Below are 13,580 nucleotides of genomic sequence, written 5' to 3'. Positions count from 1 at the left end.
TTTGGATATTGGCTACAGAGCCTAGGATTAGCATCTCCGTTTTATCGTCATTCAGACAGAGGCCATGTGAGGCCATCCATGCCTGAATGAGGGTGTATATCTTGTTCACCAAGGCTGAGTCTGCCTTGAAGTCACCCAAAAGGGGTATGAGGATCTGGGTGTCGTCTGCGTAGTTTGTGTAGGTGACACCCAGCCTGTCCAATTTGTCAAACAAAGGCTTGGTGAGGATGTTGTACATGGTGGGGGAGATGTAGGATCCTTGTGGGATACCACAAGTTATTTTGATAGGGTCAGCAGAGTCGGATGTGGAGAAGACTTGCATAGTGCGATTAGCTAAGAAGGATTCGACCCAAGCTATGGCATCTCCGGAGAAGTGGTCGGCAGATTCGAGGTGGTTGCATACGACTGCATGGTCCACCAAGTCGAAAGCTGCTGACAAGTCCAGAAGGAGGAGCAAGGCTGTTTTTCCATTATCCTTTAGTTTCTCAATGTGTGTCTTGAGGTCTACAGAGCTGTTTCTGTACCATGGAGAGGGTGGAAGCCTGATTGCCGAGAGCCAAGCAGGTGGTTAGCTTCCAAGTAATCCTGGATTTGTATGTAGGCAGCTCTGTCTAGGATTTTAAGTAGAAATGGCACAGTGGTGATAGGTCTATAGTTGGTAGGGATAGTGGGATCCAAGGTTTGTTTTTTCAGTAGTGTGAGGACCCATGATTCTTTGAGGTTAGTGGGTACCCTGTTGGATTTAAAGGAGGAATTTATAAACTTGCTAATGAAGGGAGCTAAATCCCTAGCTAGGCCCTTTATTATTTGTGCTGGGCAGGAGTCGCCCTTGCAGTTTGAAGGTTTGAGGTATAGTATTATTTTTTCTGTCTCGATTATGGAGATGGTCTTGAATCTGAAGGGTGCAGTGGACTTATTCTCTTGAGGTTGGGGTATTTGTTGGTCTGAGGGCTTATTCTCTTGAGGTTGGGGTATTTGTTGGTCTGAGGGTGATAGTGAGGTCTTTTTGTTTGCAATTTTGCATTGAAGCGAGGAGATTTTGTTAGAAATGGTGTTTGTATGTTGGTGCATTACCTTTCATGATCCTGTCGTTAAAGGTGTTCTTCTTAGTTTTGATTATTTCTTTTTTATAAGATTTGGCAAATTCGGTAAGGTTATTTTTGTTGTTTTAAGTGGGTGAGTGGCGCCAGATGGATTGGAGCTTTCTTTTTTGTAGTCTTAGAGATTTGAGGTGGGGCGTAAAACAGGCATTTAGGTGGGCTTCCTGTTTAGCTTTGCGCAGTTTGATTGGGGCAGTTGCGTCTAGTGCTTTGAACATAGCATCATTGAAAGTGTTTACTAGGGCGTCAGGGTTGTTGCTTTCCAATCCAGATGTGGCTGGAAGGAGGAGAAGAATGATATTTTCAGCAGTCATATACTTCTTGCTTCTAGTCGGTAGAGGGGGAACCATGTTATTGATTTTAGGGCTAAGGAGATCTGGTGCGGCAGAGAAAGATATTAGATAATGATCAGTCCAAGTTTGTGGGGCAATATCTATAATACTGATATTGCAGTTCAGTTCAGATACCCAATCGAGTGTCCTTCCTTTGATGTGGGCAGGGGAGAGGACTTTTTGATCAAGCCTGTGGTCCTTAAGCAGGGCTGCGACTGACTCTGCATGTTTATTGTCCATTTCATTAAAGCTGAGGTTGAAGTCCCCCAGCAGTAGTGTTTGGGAATGGTCTTTGGTGTTGTTGGCTATAAGGCTAGTTAGATCGTCTTCAAAGGTGCCTACTGGCCCAGGAGGTCTATATATCAAGTGGATTGAAAGTGTGCGATTATTAGAGATGGACATTTTGGCTGTGAGTGTTTCACAGGATGAATAGGAGACTGTCGTGCCAGGCCTGATAGGATGGGTGGATTGGAAAATGATGGCTAGTCCACCGCCTCTGGCATTTGGCCTTTCAGCTCTGAGAATTTGGTATTTATCGGGCAATGCTAGCATTAGTGTTGGTCCTGTAGCCTCGTGAAGCCAGGTCTCAGTTATGGCCAGTAGGTCCAGGTTGTCATTATTTAGGATGTCAGTAATTTCTGTGGCGTGGGCCACCACTGATCTTGAATTAATAAGGGCTCCTGTTAGCATTAGAGAGCTATTGGGTTTGGTTGTTTGACAAGTTTTAGGTGGTGAGGTGTCTAAAGTTGAGCAGGTTTTAGTGGAGGTTTGAACACCGGTATAGTTGGGTTGCTTGACTACTCGAGGCAAGTTTTTTGGCTGGGTGCTGGTGCATCTATTGACAATGTTCGGGTGGTTACTTACAGGTTCATAGATCCTGGGCAGTCTGGATCTGAGTCTCAAGTTTCTATCCCTAGGGGGGCTGGATTTGATAGTAAGGGCCATTATACTAACTATAGCGGTAATGAATATTAGGGTCAGGGTGACTTTGATGAGGCAGGTGGGGGACATTTCTGTCTATGCCTGGAGCATACAATATGCTGGCGTCTAGGTATTTTAGTTTGCTTGGCAAATATGTTCAGTATTATGTCTAAGGCGCTATTGGCTAAGGCACTAATGACTAGGGAGTACAGTAAGGTAACAATCAGTACATTTGAGTTGTAGAAATGCAATGAGGAAGTGCAGACATGCTGACATCTAGATTCAAATTTAACGCAGGAGGCCTAAAACACCAGGGACTGGAGAGCACAAAAGAGGTCTAACACACTAATGACTAGGGGGCATTGTAGGCAGACATTCAGTCTGCTCTTCTTCAAGAATTTGCATTTCTCACGATGCAAGGTTAGCCCGAGGTTGCGAATCCTGTCCAGCACTTTCTCCAGCCTCACCAAGTGTTTTCTTTCCGTGGAGGCATATACTAAGATGTCATCACTCCGGTTGATCACCCCAACCAGTCCGGCCAGGGCACCCCTGATCACATTTTGAAATACCTCCACGGCTGAGGATACTCCAAAACTCAGCCTCTTGTATCGATGCAGGCCTTTGTGGGTGGTAAAGGTGGTAACATACCGGGAGTCTGGATGTAGTTCGAGCTGGTGGAATCCTGAGCGCAGGTCTAGCTTTGAGAACACCTTGGCACTCTGCAGCTCCCCCACCACATCGTCCAGCGTTGGCATCAGGTGTCGCCCCTTTTGATGGCCAGGTTGGGCAGCCTCATGACCACGCAGATGCACGTGGCCCCAGGCTGTTTGTGCTTAGTTGCCACAACTATGGGAGACACCCACAGGGTAGGGCCGTCCACCCTCTCAATGATATCCAGGTCGATGAGATTCTGAAGCTCTTGTTCCACCTGTGCCCTTAGATGAAAAAGAATGCATCAGTGTTTGAGCGCCATCGGCCTCACAGATTAATCTATGTGCAGGCATATCGGTTGTCCTTTTAGCATCCCTACACCCTCAAACAGTCCTGCAAACTGCTTGTTGAGGCCATGCATGTCCGACTGGTAAACGGATAGCGCGAAGTGCACTATATCCAGGGCTTCTGACGCTGCACAGCTCAGCAGAGAGTGTGGGTTTACGTCAGTCATGAAGATCTTGGCCTTGATGGATCAGTTGGCATGCTTTACTGACGTTGTGAAAACCCCTCAGGGGGGAAGTGGATGATCTGCCCCTAATGAGTATATTTTGGCCTTGGACCCAGCCAACGCTGGCAGTCCTGGCAGGGCCTCATAGTGTTGCAAGGCCATCACGCACACTGAAGTGCCTGTGTCTATGAGGACCGGGGTAAGAGTCTCACAAATGTCAACCTCACAGATGGGCTGTCAGTGCTTCTTCGCGACGGCATCAATGTTCGAGATGAAAAAGACCTTTTCTTCTTCTTCCTCCTCCTCCGCAATGTCTAGCTCTTTGAGATCTTGCTCGAGAGTGGCCATGCTCTTCTGCTTGCGCAGGCCCCCACTGTTCGCGCTACTTTGGCCCCTCAAGACAGCCACTGGGTTTGCCGGCCGGCACATTCTGGCAAAATGGCTGGCGGTGCTGCATCGTCCACACATCCTGGCCTTTGCAGGGCAGTCGCCGGAATGTGGAAGATCATACCCACACTTCTTACATTGTTGGGGCACATCACCCTTCTGTGGTGGCTTGAATTTCTTTGGAGTCCATCTTGGTCACTGCGGCACAGAGTTCACATTGCGCCCGATGGCATAGGCCTCCTCACTTCTACCTGGCTTGACCGCTTTGTTCCATCCCAAAGCACTACTGTTCGCCAGCTCCTACGCTCTCCCCATATCCAAGATCTGAGTCAGAGTGAGCCTGCCTCACGGAGTACTTGATGTTGCAGTTTGCTTGTACTGCAACCTTGGATGAGCTGATTTCCAACCATGCCTTCTTTATTTTCCCACTGGCACGTGTCCAGTGACTCATCTTCATGCTGCTTCTCCACACACATCACAAAATGGTCAAAGTCCTGGTTGGCCAGGGGAAGAAAATATTCTTTGAGGGCCTCTTTGGCAGCCTAGTACATGGCAGATGGTGGGTTCAGCGATTCGTATATACGATGGACCTCAGGACCAGCCACATACAGTAGGGTTGCCAATTTTGCATCATCCTCCTTCTCACCGGTGGCCCTAAAGTACATCTCCAAATTCTTAACCCACAGGAGCCATTTGGGGCCCATCTTCGATGGAGGTCCAGACATGTCAAATTCCGGCATGGGTGCCAGCGTGCCTTTTTGTCGAGGAACAGGTCTGAAAGGGGGTTGCACCCCAGCAGCAGGTGGTGCTGCCACCCCTTGACCATCATCGTTGTCGCGCATGGCTGCAGACCGCACAGGCACCTCTCACGTTTCCAGAGGCCGCAAATCAATACCAGCAACATAGTTGTCCTCACCGGTCCAGTGCGAGGCGTGCTCACCCTTCAACGGGATGCTCCAGGGCGATGGCGCCGGAAAGATTGACCACCGATGAGGTCAGCGAGCCATCACAGGCTTCCATGCAGATCTCCAGCAGAGTTGGGCAGAGATGGGACCACTGTTCATGCCCAGACGTAGCAGCAGCAAGATAGCCACACTTAGACCACAGTCCAGCCAGTCCAGGCTTAAAACACCCACAAACGTCCACCCCACAGAAGGATGTTATTGAATATGGATGTCTACGTGGACCAAAGCTTCATAATTTTCCAAATCGGTCCAAAATCGTGAGTAGAAACACAGCCAGTAGTAGATGATGGCTGTGAGCGTTCCAAGAACTCCAAAACATGAACACAATAGAGTTCCTGTCGGTAATAGGATCTCCTGTCCCCTGCACACCATAGAATAATGGAAAAAATTGTTTTCCAATCAAAACTAATAGGTCTCCTGGATAGTTTAGTTGTTTCTAAATATAGAATTACGACAAAATGAAAGATAAGTACATTCCATATAACTGTTTTTCAGAATAACTCAATTTCAGTAATACCTTCACTCAGTACATTTTATATTCTTACATTTCAAAAGAGGAGAAAAGAAAACTTTTTTTCAAGTAAGTTCAGTTTACCAAGAATCAAAGACAAAAGTAATAGTAAAAATTTAAAAACAAATCACATAGTTAGGTACAGAGCTCTACGCGTTTCAAGAGATAGTGTCTCTCTTCTTCAGGAGCCAAATTAGTTCAAAAGTATTTACAAATGGACTTTTTAAAGTTCAAAAGGCTTTCTTGGTCTCTGGTGCAATTTTGTTGTGAGATCATGGAAATGTCATCTATTGGCGTCAGTATTCATTTTGTAGTGATGATCTGAACATTGTATAGTGTAAATATTAGTATTAAATACTGTGGTGTATGTAGTGATCACTGAATAGAACATAGGTGTGGTTAATACCTGTGCACGGGTGAGTCCTCTAAGAATATAAAAGATGAAGTAGGTCTTCTTTCTTTTCAATACTAGCAAGATCAATGTGTCACCAATGATCTCTTATTGTTTGAAAACTGCATCTGTATCTCCTAAAACAGTAAGTGTATACATTGTAGATATATATGTTTTATGCTTTCCAATTCAATAAATTAAACTTGCAAACATGGCGAGAGTACTCACCAATTGGATGTCTGCAGTGTTCAAAACTAATGCGTTTGCAGTTTCTGTGTCAGACTCTAAGTTCCATCTGTAGCGATTAGTCTGGCGTTAGAATGAAGAAGAGAAATATATTCTGTACAATATGTGGTCATATTTGCTATGCTTACCTGTATAGTTCTTGCAAGTACAAAGTATCCAGGAGAATCTAGCCGTTTCCCTCGTACCATTGCCGAGTGAACCTGTTGCTCAGCAACGGTTACAAAATGTAGTCACATGACTCGACGCTCGCGGTCATGTGATATTCTAGAATTGTGGGTACCGTAGTTCCAAGTCATTGACTCCAATTGATTTGCTACGTGTGCTCAATAAAGATGACAAAACTGCACATTCACCATTGTGCTTAAGGTCAGTTAAGCTAAAAAAACGAGCCGTATTTTTCACTCAGTAACTGTGTGGGCATGTTGCTCTGCAACGGTTGTGAAGTAAGATCACGTGACTAATTGAAGGTGGTCATGTGTTGTGTAGACTCATGGGAATAGTAGTTCCAATACGTTCAATCGGAATTCCATAATTCACATTCCAAATTGTTCCAACAGAATTAGGTAATTCACAATTAATATGCCCTAATGTATAGTGCAACCCTAGCTACATCATTGAAAGTGATTGAAGGATGCATCATGTGTGTAGTGTGTTTAGTGATGTCCAGAGACATACTGTTGACTTGCCCAGTAGTCGAGGTGCTGAAAATTGCAGCATAATTTAAATAGTCATCGAGTTCTCTGTCTGTTTCAATCAACCAACAGGTCAACCTGTTATAGGATGCAGAGTTACTTCGATAATTATGGCCGTCTACATAATGCCATTGAGATGGTCATTCCATTGTGTTATTGCTAATTCAGATGGTCATTCCATTATGTCACAACGTAATATTGAGATGTACCATTGTATTATCACAATAATAGTGACAATCTCATACTGGCCATTGCCCACTTGCATTGTTCTCCAGATCAAAATACATTGAAGTCATTGTAGGACAAACTATAGTGCTGTCTTATCGTTACATTCTACAATCTGTAATTGTTTTTGACAGAAATATTATTTAGTCATTACACATATTCATACATGAATATTGGACCATTTTTGATGCAAAAAAGTATTAGATTGTATAAGTACCATTGTTATTGAACGTAATTATATTGTGACATATGTAATTATTTTGATGTATAATTCAACAGTGTTAGCATTCTCTGTGTGTTTTTTCAACCTTTTGTAGCAAACTCATAAGAATACATTCAACGGGAACTCCTCGTTCATCCCTCTGTGTTCCAGGGCTTCTAGCTTGTGAATCCAGAACATCACTCTTCGTGATAGTATCTGCTGTAAATTACCTCCTCTTGGTGGCCGTGTTACTGTTTCAAGAATCACAAACCTTAATTGTGAAATTGTATGATGCTGTTCTTTGAAATGTCTAGTAACTGGCGATTTCATGTTGGTAGTCCTTATGTTGGATTTGTGCTCTGTGATACGATCTTTAACTCGTCTTGTTGTTTGACCAACATAATATTTCCCACATGGGCAGATCAATCCATATATGACACATTTGCTTTCGCATGTGGCATAGTCTTGTAAGTTTAACTTTTGTCCTGTGTAGGGGTGTCTGATGAGTGGCCCTTTCTGTACATTATTGCAGTGGCAGCAATTTAGACAGGGGAATGTCCCCTTCTTTGGCTTTGAAAGAAATTGTTGTTTGAATTTATTAATTCTTTTGGGTTTCACTAGAGAATCTCGTAGGTTATTACCTCTGTTGAATGCCATTAATGGTGGTTTAGGGAACAGTGTACATAATTGTGGGTCAATATTTGTAATTTTCCAGTTTTTGTTCAATATCCTTTTGATTTGTGCACTTTTTGTGGAATACTGAGATAAGTAGATTAATGGAGGGTTGTCTTTGTCAACTCTTTTCTGTTGATTAAGGAATTGAGTTCTTTTCTTTGATTGACATTTCTCTATGGCTTCTGATAGAATTGGTTTTGGAAAACCTCTCTCTTGAAATCATAAAATGTGTTCATCTTCCGCTTCTTTGTATGATACATCCTTTGATACAATCTGTTTGATTCTCTGAAGTTGACTGAGTGGTAGGTTATATTTTAAATGTTGAGGGTGATGACAGGTGTAGAATAGGCTATTGTTAACGTCTGTAGGTTTGCTGAAGATAGTTGTTTGTAACTTGCCATTCTTAGGATAGATCTTGACATCCAGAAAATTAACCGCTGGTGTTCCTATTTTAAGGGTAAACTTAATCTTGTGGTTGCATTCATTAAGGTTTTTCATAAATACTTCCAGTTCTTGTTTAGGGCCTTTCCAAATTACAAAAATGTCGTCGATGTATCTTCTCCACATGGCCAGTTTGTCTGACCATGTGGGATTGTCTAGTATATGTATTGACTCAAAATTAAGCATGCATGTATTTGCATAGGCGGGGGCCATTGCTGAGCCCATGGAAGTGCTTCATGTTTGAAGATAGTATTTGCCTTGACACCGAAAATAATTGTTGTAGAGTATAGTTTTGGCTAATTCAATTGCAAATATTTTACTTGATGCAAAATATTCTTGTTTCAGCAGTAACCACTCTAGAGCTTTCAGTCCTTCTTCATGTGGTATTGAGGTATAAAGTGATTGTACGTCCAGTGTGAAGAGAGTCCAATTATTTTCCACTTGATCTTGTCATGATCTCTGCTTCCAAAAGGTCAGGGTTTTCCCAACTCCCTTGGAAGCAGATCCATAACCCAGGTTCCGAGTGCCAACCAGTCCCAATTGGGACCTTTTGGACCCAGTCCTGGCGCCAGTGGCACCAGGCTCATAAATATGCCCGGTCCCAGCGCTGGAAGCGCCGGGCTCATAATGCTTGGGTGGACTTACCTGCAGCAGACCATGCTGCTTACTTGCCTGCCAGTTGAGCCTCTGATCCTCTTCTGTTTGGAACTACTTTTCCTGTTGGGTGGGGCAGGAGCCACTCCCTAGATTCAGAACACTGGAACTCTTCTGGAAAGCAGGAACTCTTTTCTTACCTAGGCGTGGCCGTGGAAGGAGACACCTAAGCACTACAGGAGGCTATTTAAACCACACCCGATGGATGAATCTTGCTTTGCGTTATTCTGCATCCTCAGCAGCAGAATGCTCATCGTGTCTTCTGCATCTGATCCTGGGCCTAAGGAAAAAGGCTTACCATCCTGAATCCAGTCTTCAGCAACACCTATAAAGACAAGAAAGAACAGGTTAGCATTACGGTCTTCAGTGACAGCTCTTCACTTACCTGGTCCATCGGCTGTCACCAACGCCTCGCGCTGCATTCCGGCATCTGAAAGACAAAGGCTTACCTACTCTTCGTGCGCTCCGGAGGTCTTCACACTGCATTCCGGCATCTGAAAGACAAAAGCTTACCAACTCTTTGCACGCTCCGGAGGCCTTCGGCGCTGCATCCCGCATCTGAAAGACAAAACAAGGTGCGTTTAAAGACATTGGGGAACTTTAATACTCACGTGCCATTACTCCTTTCCACATCTAACCCAGTGGGTATTCCGTCACCCTGCAGCCTCTCCGAACTTGTACCTGCAAAATAAAAAGACAGTTAGAGCGCATCGTGAAGCAGGCAACAAGCGCTTACTTACTTGCTTCCAGGCGCTTCTATTCATCACACGGGCTCCATCTTCAACTCACTTCAGCCCGTCATCCGCCATCGCCGGAACCCTGCAAAACAAGAGACATCATTACTAAAGACTTTAAAGACATTAGAATTACTCGAAACTTACCGTTCGTGCAGTAAACGACGGACAGCAGTCCTCTGAAGTCAAGAGGCCTGCTCCCCTTATCCAGTGAAGAAACTGGTTACAGCACCCTGCCTCGAGGCAGATGGAGAGCACGGCGTTCACTTACCTAAGGTGAGAGCGTTAACCTTTGGGGTTCTACAGGAGAAGAGCAAGGGAAGAAGAGAGAGACATTCAATAACCCAGTTCATTAATCCCATATTTTCTATCTGCAGACATCTTACCCTTTGAGTCAGACATACAGTGCACAGAGGTCCAGCCCAAAGAGCCAGCCGTGTGTTACACATCACCTTTGAAGATACGGTATACGCCCAGTCAAGACCGGCGCCTCTACGGGAATCAGGTGAGCGTTACAGAACGCAAAGCCTACCACAAAACTCCCGTCCAGGCGCTATGGAAACCTCGCATACCGACCAGCTAGCCCAGTTACTTGGGGAACTAAGGGCAGAAGTGCATGCAGCCCGTCAGGAAACGAACGCTTTAAGAAGGGAACTGATCATTTCCAAGGAGCGAACAGATGATCTCGCCACACAATTGCTACAGTCAGAAGCCGGACAGACCCCGTTACCCGCATCTGGGGGAAATCTTCCTTCTACATCCTCTATGAATCCAGTGCAGATAAACCTACCTGGGAATGTACCTCTGGCTCCGCCCAAACGATTTTCTGGTGACCCAAAGAGGTTTGCAGTATTTATCAATCAGTGACGGTTGCATTTCTTATGCCGGCCAGCAGCCTTTCCAACTGATCAAGCTAAAGTAGCTTTCGTGCTTTCGTACCTTAGTGGAAATGCGGCAGACTGGTCGATCCCTCTAGTAAACCAAGATGATCCGGTCCTCCATGATTTTCAAGCTTTTCAGCTCAGTATGGAAAAACTGTTCGCAAGACATTCACAGGGGCAGGCCTTGGACAATGAGCTTCTTTCGTTGCGACAAGGTAATCAAGACCTTTTGGCTTATATTGCGTCTTTCAACAGACTGATAGTGGAAACTCAATGGCCTGAGGACAAAAGGATTACGCTGTTTTATAGAGGTCTACGTGGAGAGCTCAAAGATGTGTTAGCCCAAGTAGTGAATCCCCCACAAGATAGTTCGGACTATATAGACTTAGTCGTTCAAATAGATCACAGACTGCAGAACAGGAAGGCCGATCGTTCCAAGTTTGATGCTCGAGTATTTTCCAAACCGCCAACTCCTTCCAAAGGAGTAGACTCTGGGGAACCCATGCAAATAGGGGGTCTGAAAGGTCCTCTAACACAAAAGGAGCGGGAAAGGAGAAAACAGTTGCAATTATGCCTCTATTGCGGAAACTCAGGGCACTTTCTTCGAGACTGTCCAGTGAAACCTGTCAAGAAGGCAGTAGGAGCTGCAGTTACCAAAGTTACAAACTCTGAGCAGGGAAACGACCTCGCCCGACAAGAATAGAGGTCCTCTTGCCGAGCGTGAAAACCAGTTCCGTGACCTCGCATTTCGTGATACCTATGGTCCTCATGAGCCCTGATAATCTGGATCGATTACATGCAATTGAAGCTTACGTCGACAGCGGTGCCATCAGCAATTATGTGGATCATGAAATGGTTTTGAGGATGAATCTAACTCTTTGTCCCAAGGCTGTAAAGGACGTCATTACTACGGTGGATGGTACGGAGATAGCCTCCGGGCCAGTAACGCATACCACTTAAGAAGTGACGCTAGTAAGTCAAGATGGACACCATGAGAAGATCGTGTTCGATGTGATCAAGGCCCCTCAGTTTCAGATTATTCTAGGAATACCTTGGTTAGAGAAACACAATCCTCTGATCGATTGGCGAGCAAGAACGGTCCAGTTTCCAGAATGTGTCTCTACTTGTCACCCTCCACCTGGTGTTGCACTGGCAGCAATTTCTTCAGAGACTCCCCAGTTACCTCCCGAATACCTAGAATACCAAGATGTTTTCCGGAAGGATCAGGCTAACTCTCTACCTCCTCATAGGTCTTACGACTGCCAGATAGACCTGATACCTGGATCTACTCCTCCTTGTAGTAGAATTTATGCCCTCACCGAGCCTGAGAACCTTCACCTTCGACAATACCTGGATCAATACCTGGCAAATGGGTGTATTCGTCCTTCCAAGTCCCCTGCTTCTTCAGCTTTGTTCTTCGTTCCAAAAAAGGAAGGAGACCTTAGAACTTGTATAGATTATCGCTCCCTGAACCAGATCACCGTTAAGAATAGATATCCGTTACCTTTGATCTCTGAACTCCTGGACCAAGTCAGAAAAGCATGCATATATACAAAGCTGGATCTTAGAGGAGCTTACCACTTGGTACGAGTAAAAGAGGGCGATGAATGGAAGACGGCCTTCCGCACCAAGTATGGGCTATTTGAATATCAGGTCATGCCCTTCGGACTTTGCAATGCCCCGGCCGCCTTTCAATATTTTATGAACGATGTCCTCAGAGAGCTCATAGATGTGTGTGTTGTTGTTTACATTGACGACATCCTCGTTTATTCTTCATCGGAATCTGAACATCGGAAACACGTGAAAATGGTCCTCGAAAGATTGCGTCAACACAAACTTTTCGCTAAGTTGGAAAAATGTGTTTTCAACGTGACTGAAGTTGAATTCTTGGGATTCATATTATCACCTGGCGGAGTGCATATGGATTCAAAGAAGGTCGATGCAGTTCTCAAATGGCCATCACCATCCTCCGTAAAAGGTGTGCAAAGCATGTTAGGCTTCGCTAACTTTTACCGCAGGTTTATCCCCGAATTCTCTCGAATAGTCCAGCCCATCACTGCCTTGTTAAAGAAAAACAAACGTTTTGAATGGTCTACCGAGGCGGAACAAGCTTTCCAGGATTTGAAGACTAAATTTATCTCTGCACCAATCTTAAAACACCCTCGCCCCGAACTCCCCTACATCTTGGAAACTGATGCTTCAAGCCTTGCCACGGGGGCAGTTCTATCACAAAAGGACCCGGTAACCAATCAGTTGCATCCTGTGGCATTTTGGTCCCGCAAATTCTCGCCTCCTGAAATCAATTACACGATTACTGACAAGGAACTTCTGGCTATCAAGTCTGCCTTTAAGGCTTGGCGGCATTATCTGCTGGGGGCCCGACACACCGTTACTGTGATTACGGATCACCGAAACCTGCAATATTTGAAAACCGCAAAAGCCCAATCCTCTAGACAACTCCGTTGGGCATTATTCTTTGCCGAGTTTGACTTCATAATTACCTATCGACCTGGTACAAAAAACGGTAAAGCTGATGCCCTTTCTCGGATGGGAGTGGAAGAACACTTGATCAACCCTAAACCTGTACCAATCATTCCCGAACAAAGAATTCTGGGTGTAATCACCACAGAATCCATAGAGGAAGTTAAGGATAAAGCCAGGCAACTTGTAACTCCAGCAGACATACAGAATTGGCATCTGCAGGGAAAGGACTTTGCAGTAAAGGACAACTTATTGTATTTCCAAGAACGATTATACCTACCCAGCACAGATTTACAGAAAAAAGTAATCTCTTGTTATCACGATTCTTTAATGGAAGGACATCCCGGTATGGCCAAGACCTCAGAAAAGATCAAGCGCTACTTCTGTTGGCCGTCTTGGAAAAAAGATATCAGAGACTTTATAATGTCCTGTGGAGTATGCGCCCAAAACAAGAGTCAAAAGGAAAGACCAGCAGGCCTCTTACGCCCTATTGACATCCCACCTCGCCCTTGGCATACGCTTTCTATGGACTTCATCACCGATCTACCTCCATGCTCCGGATACAATACGATTCTAGTAA

This window comes from Ambystoma mexicanum, chromosome 5q, assembly GCF_040938575.1.
Source record: "Ambystoma mexicanum isolate Mex_15411 chromosome 5q, UKY_AmexF1_1, whole genome shotgun sequence".
Lineage (NCBI taxonomy): Eukaryota > Metazoa > Chordata > Amphibia > Caudata > Ambystomatidae > Ambystoma > Ambystoma mexicanum.
Note: the sequence above shows the minus strand (reverse complement) of the source record.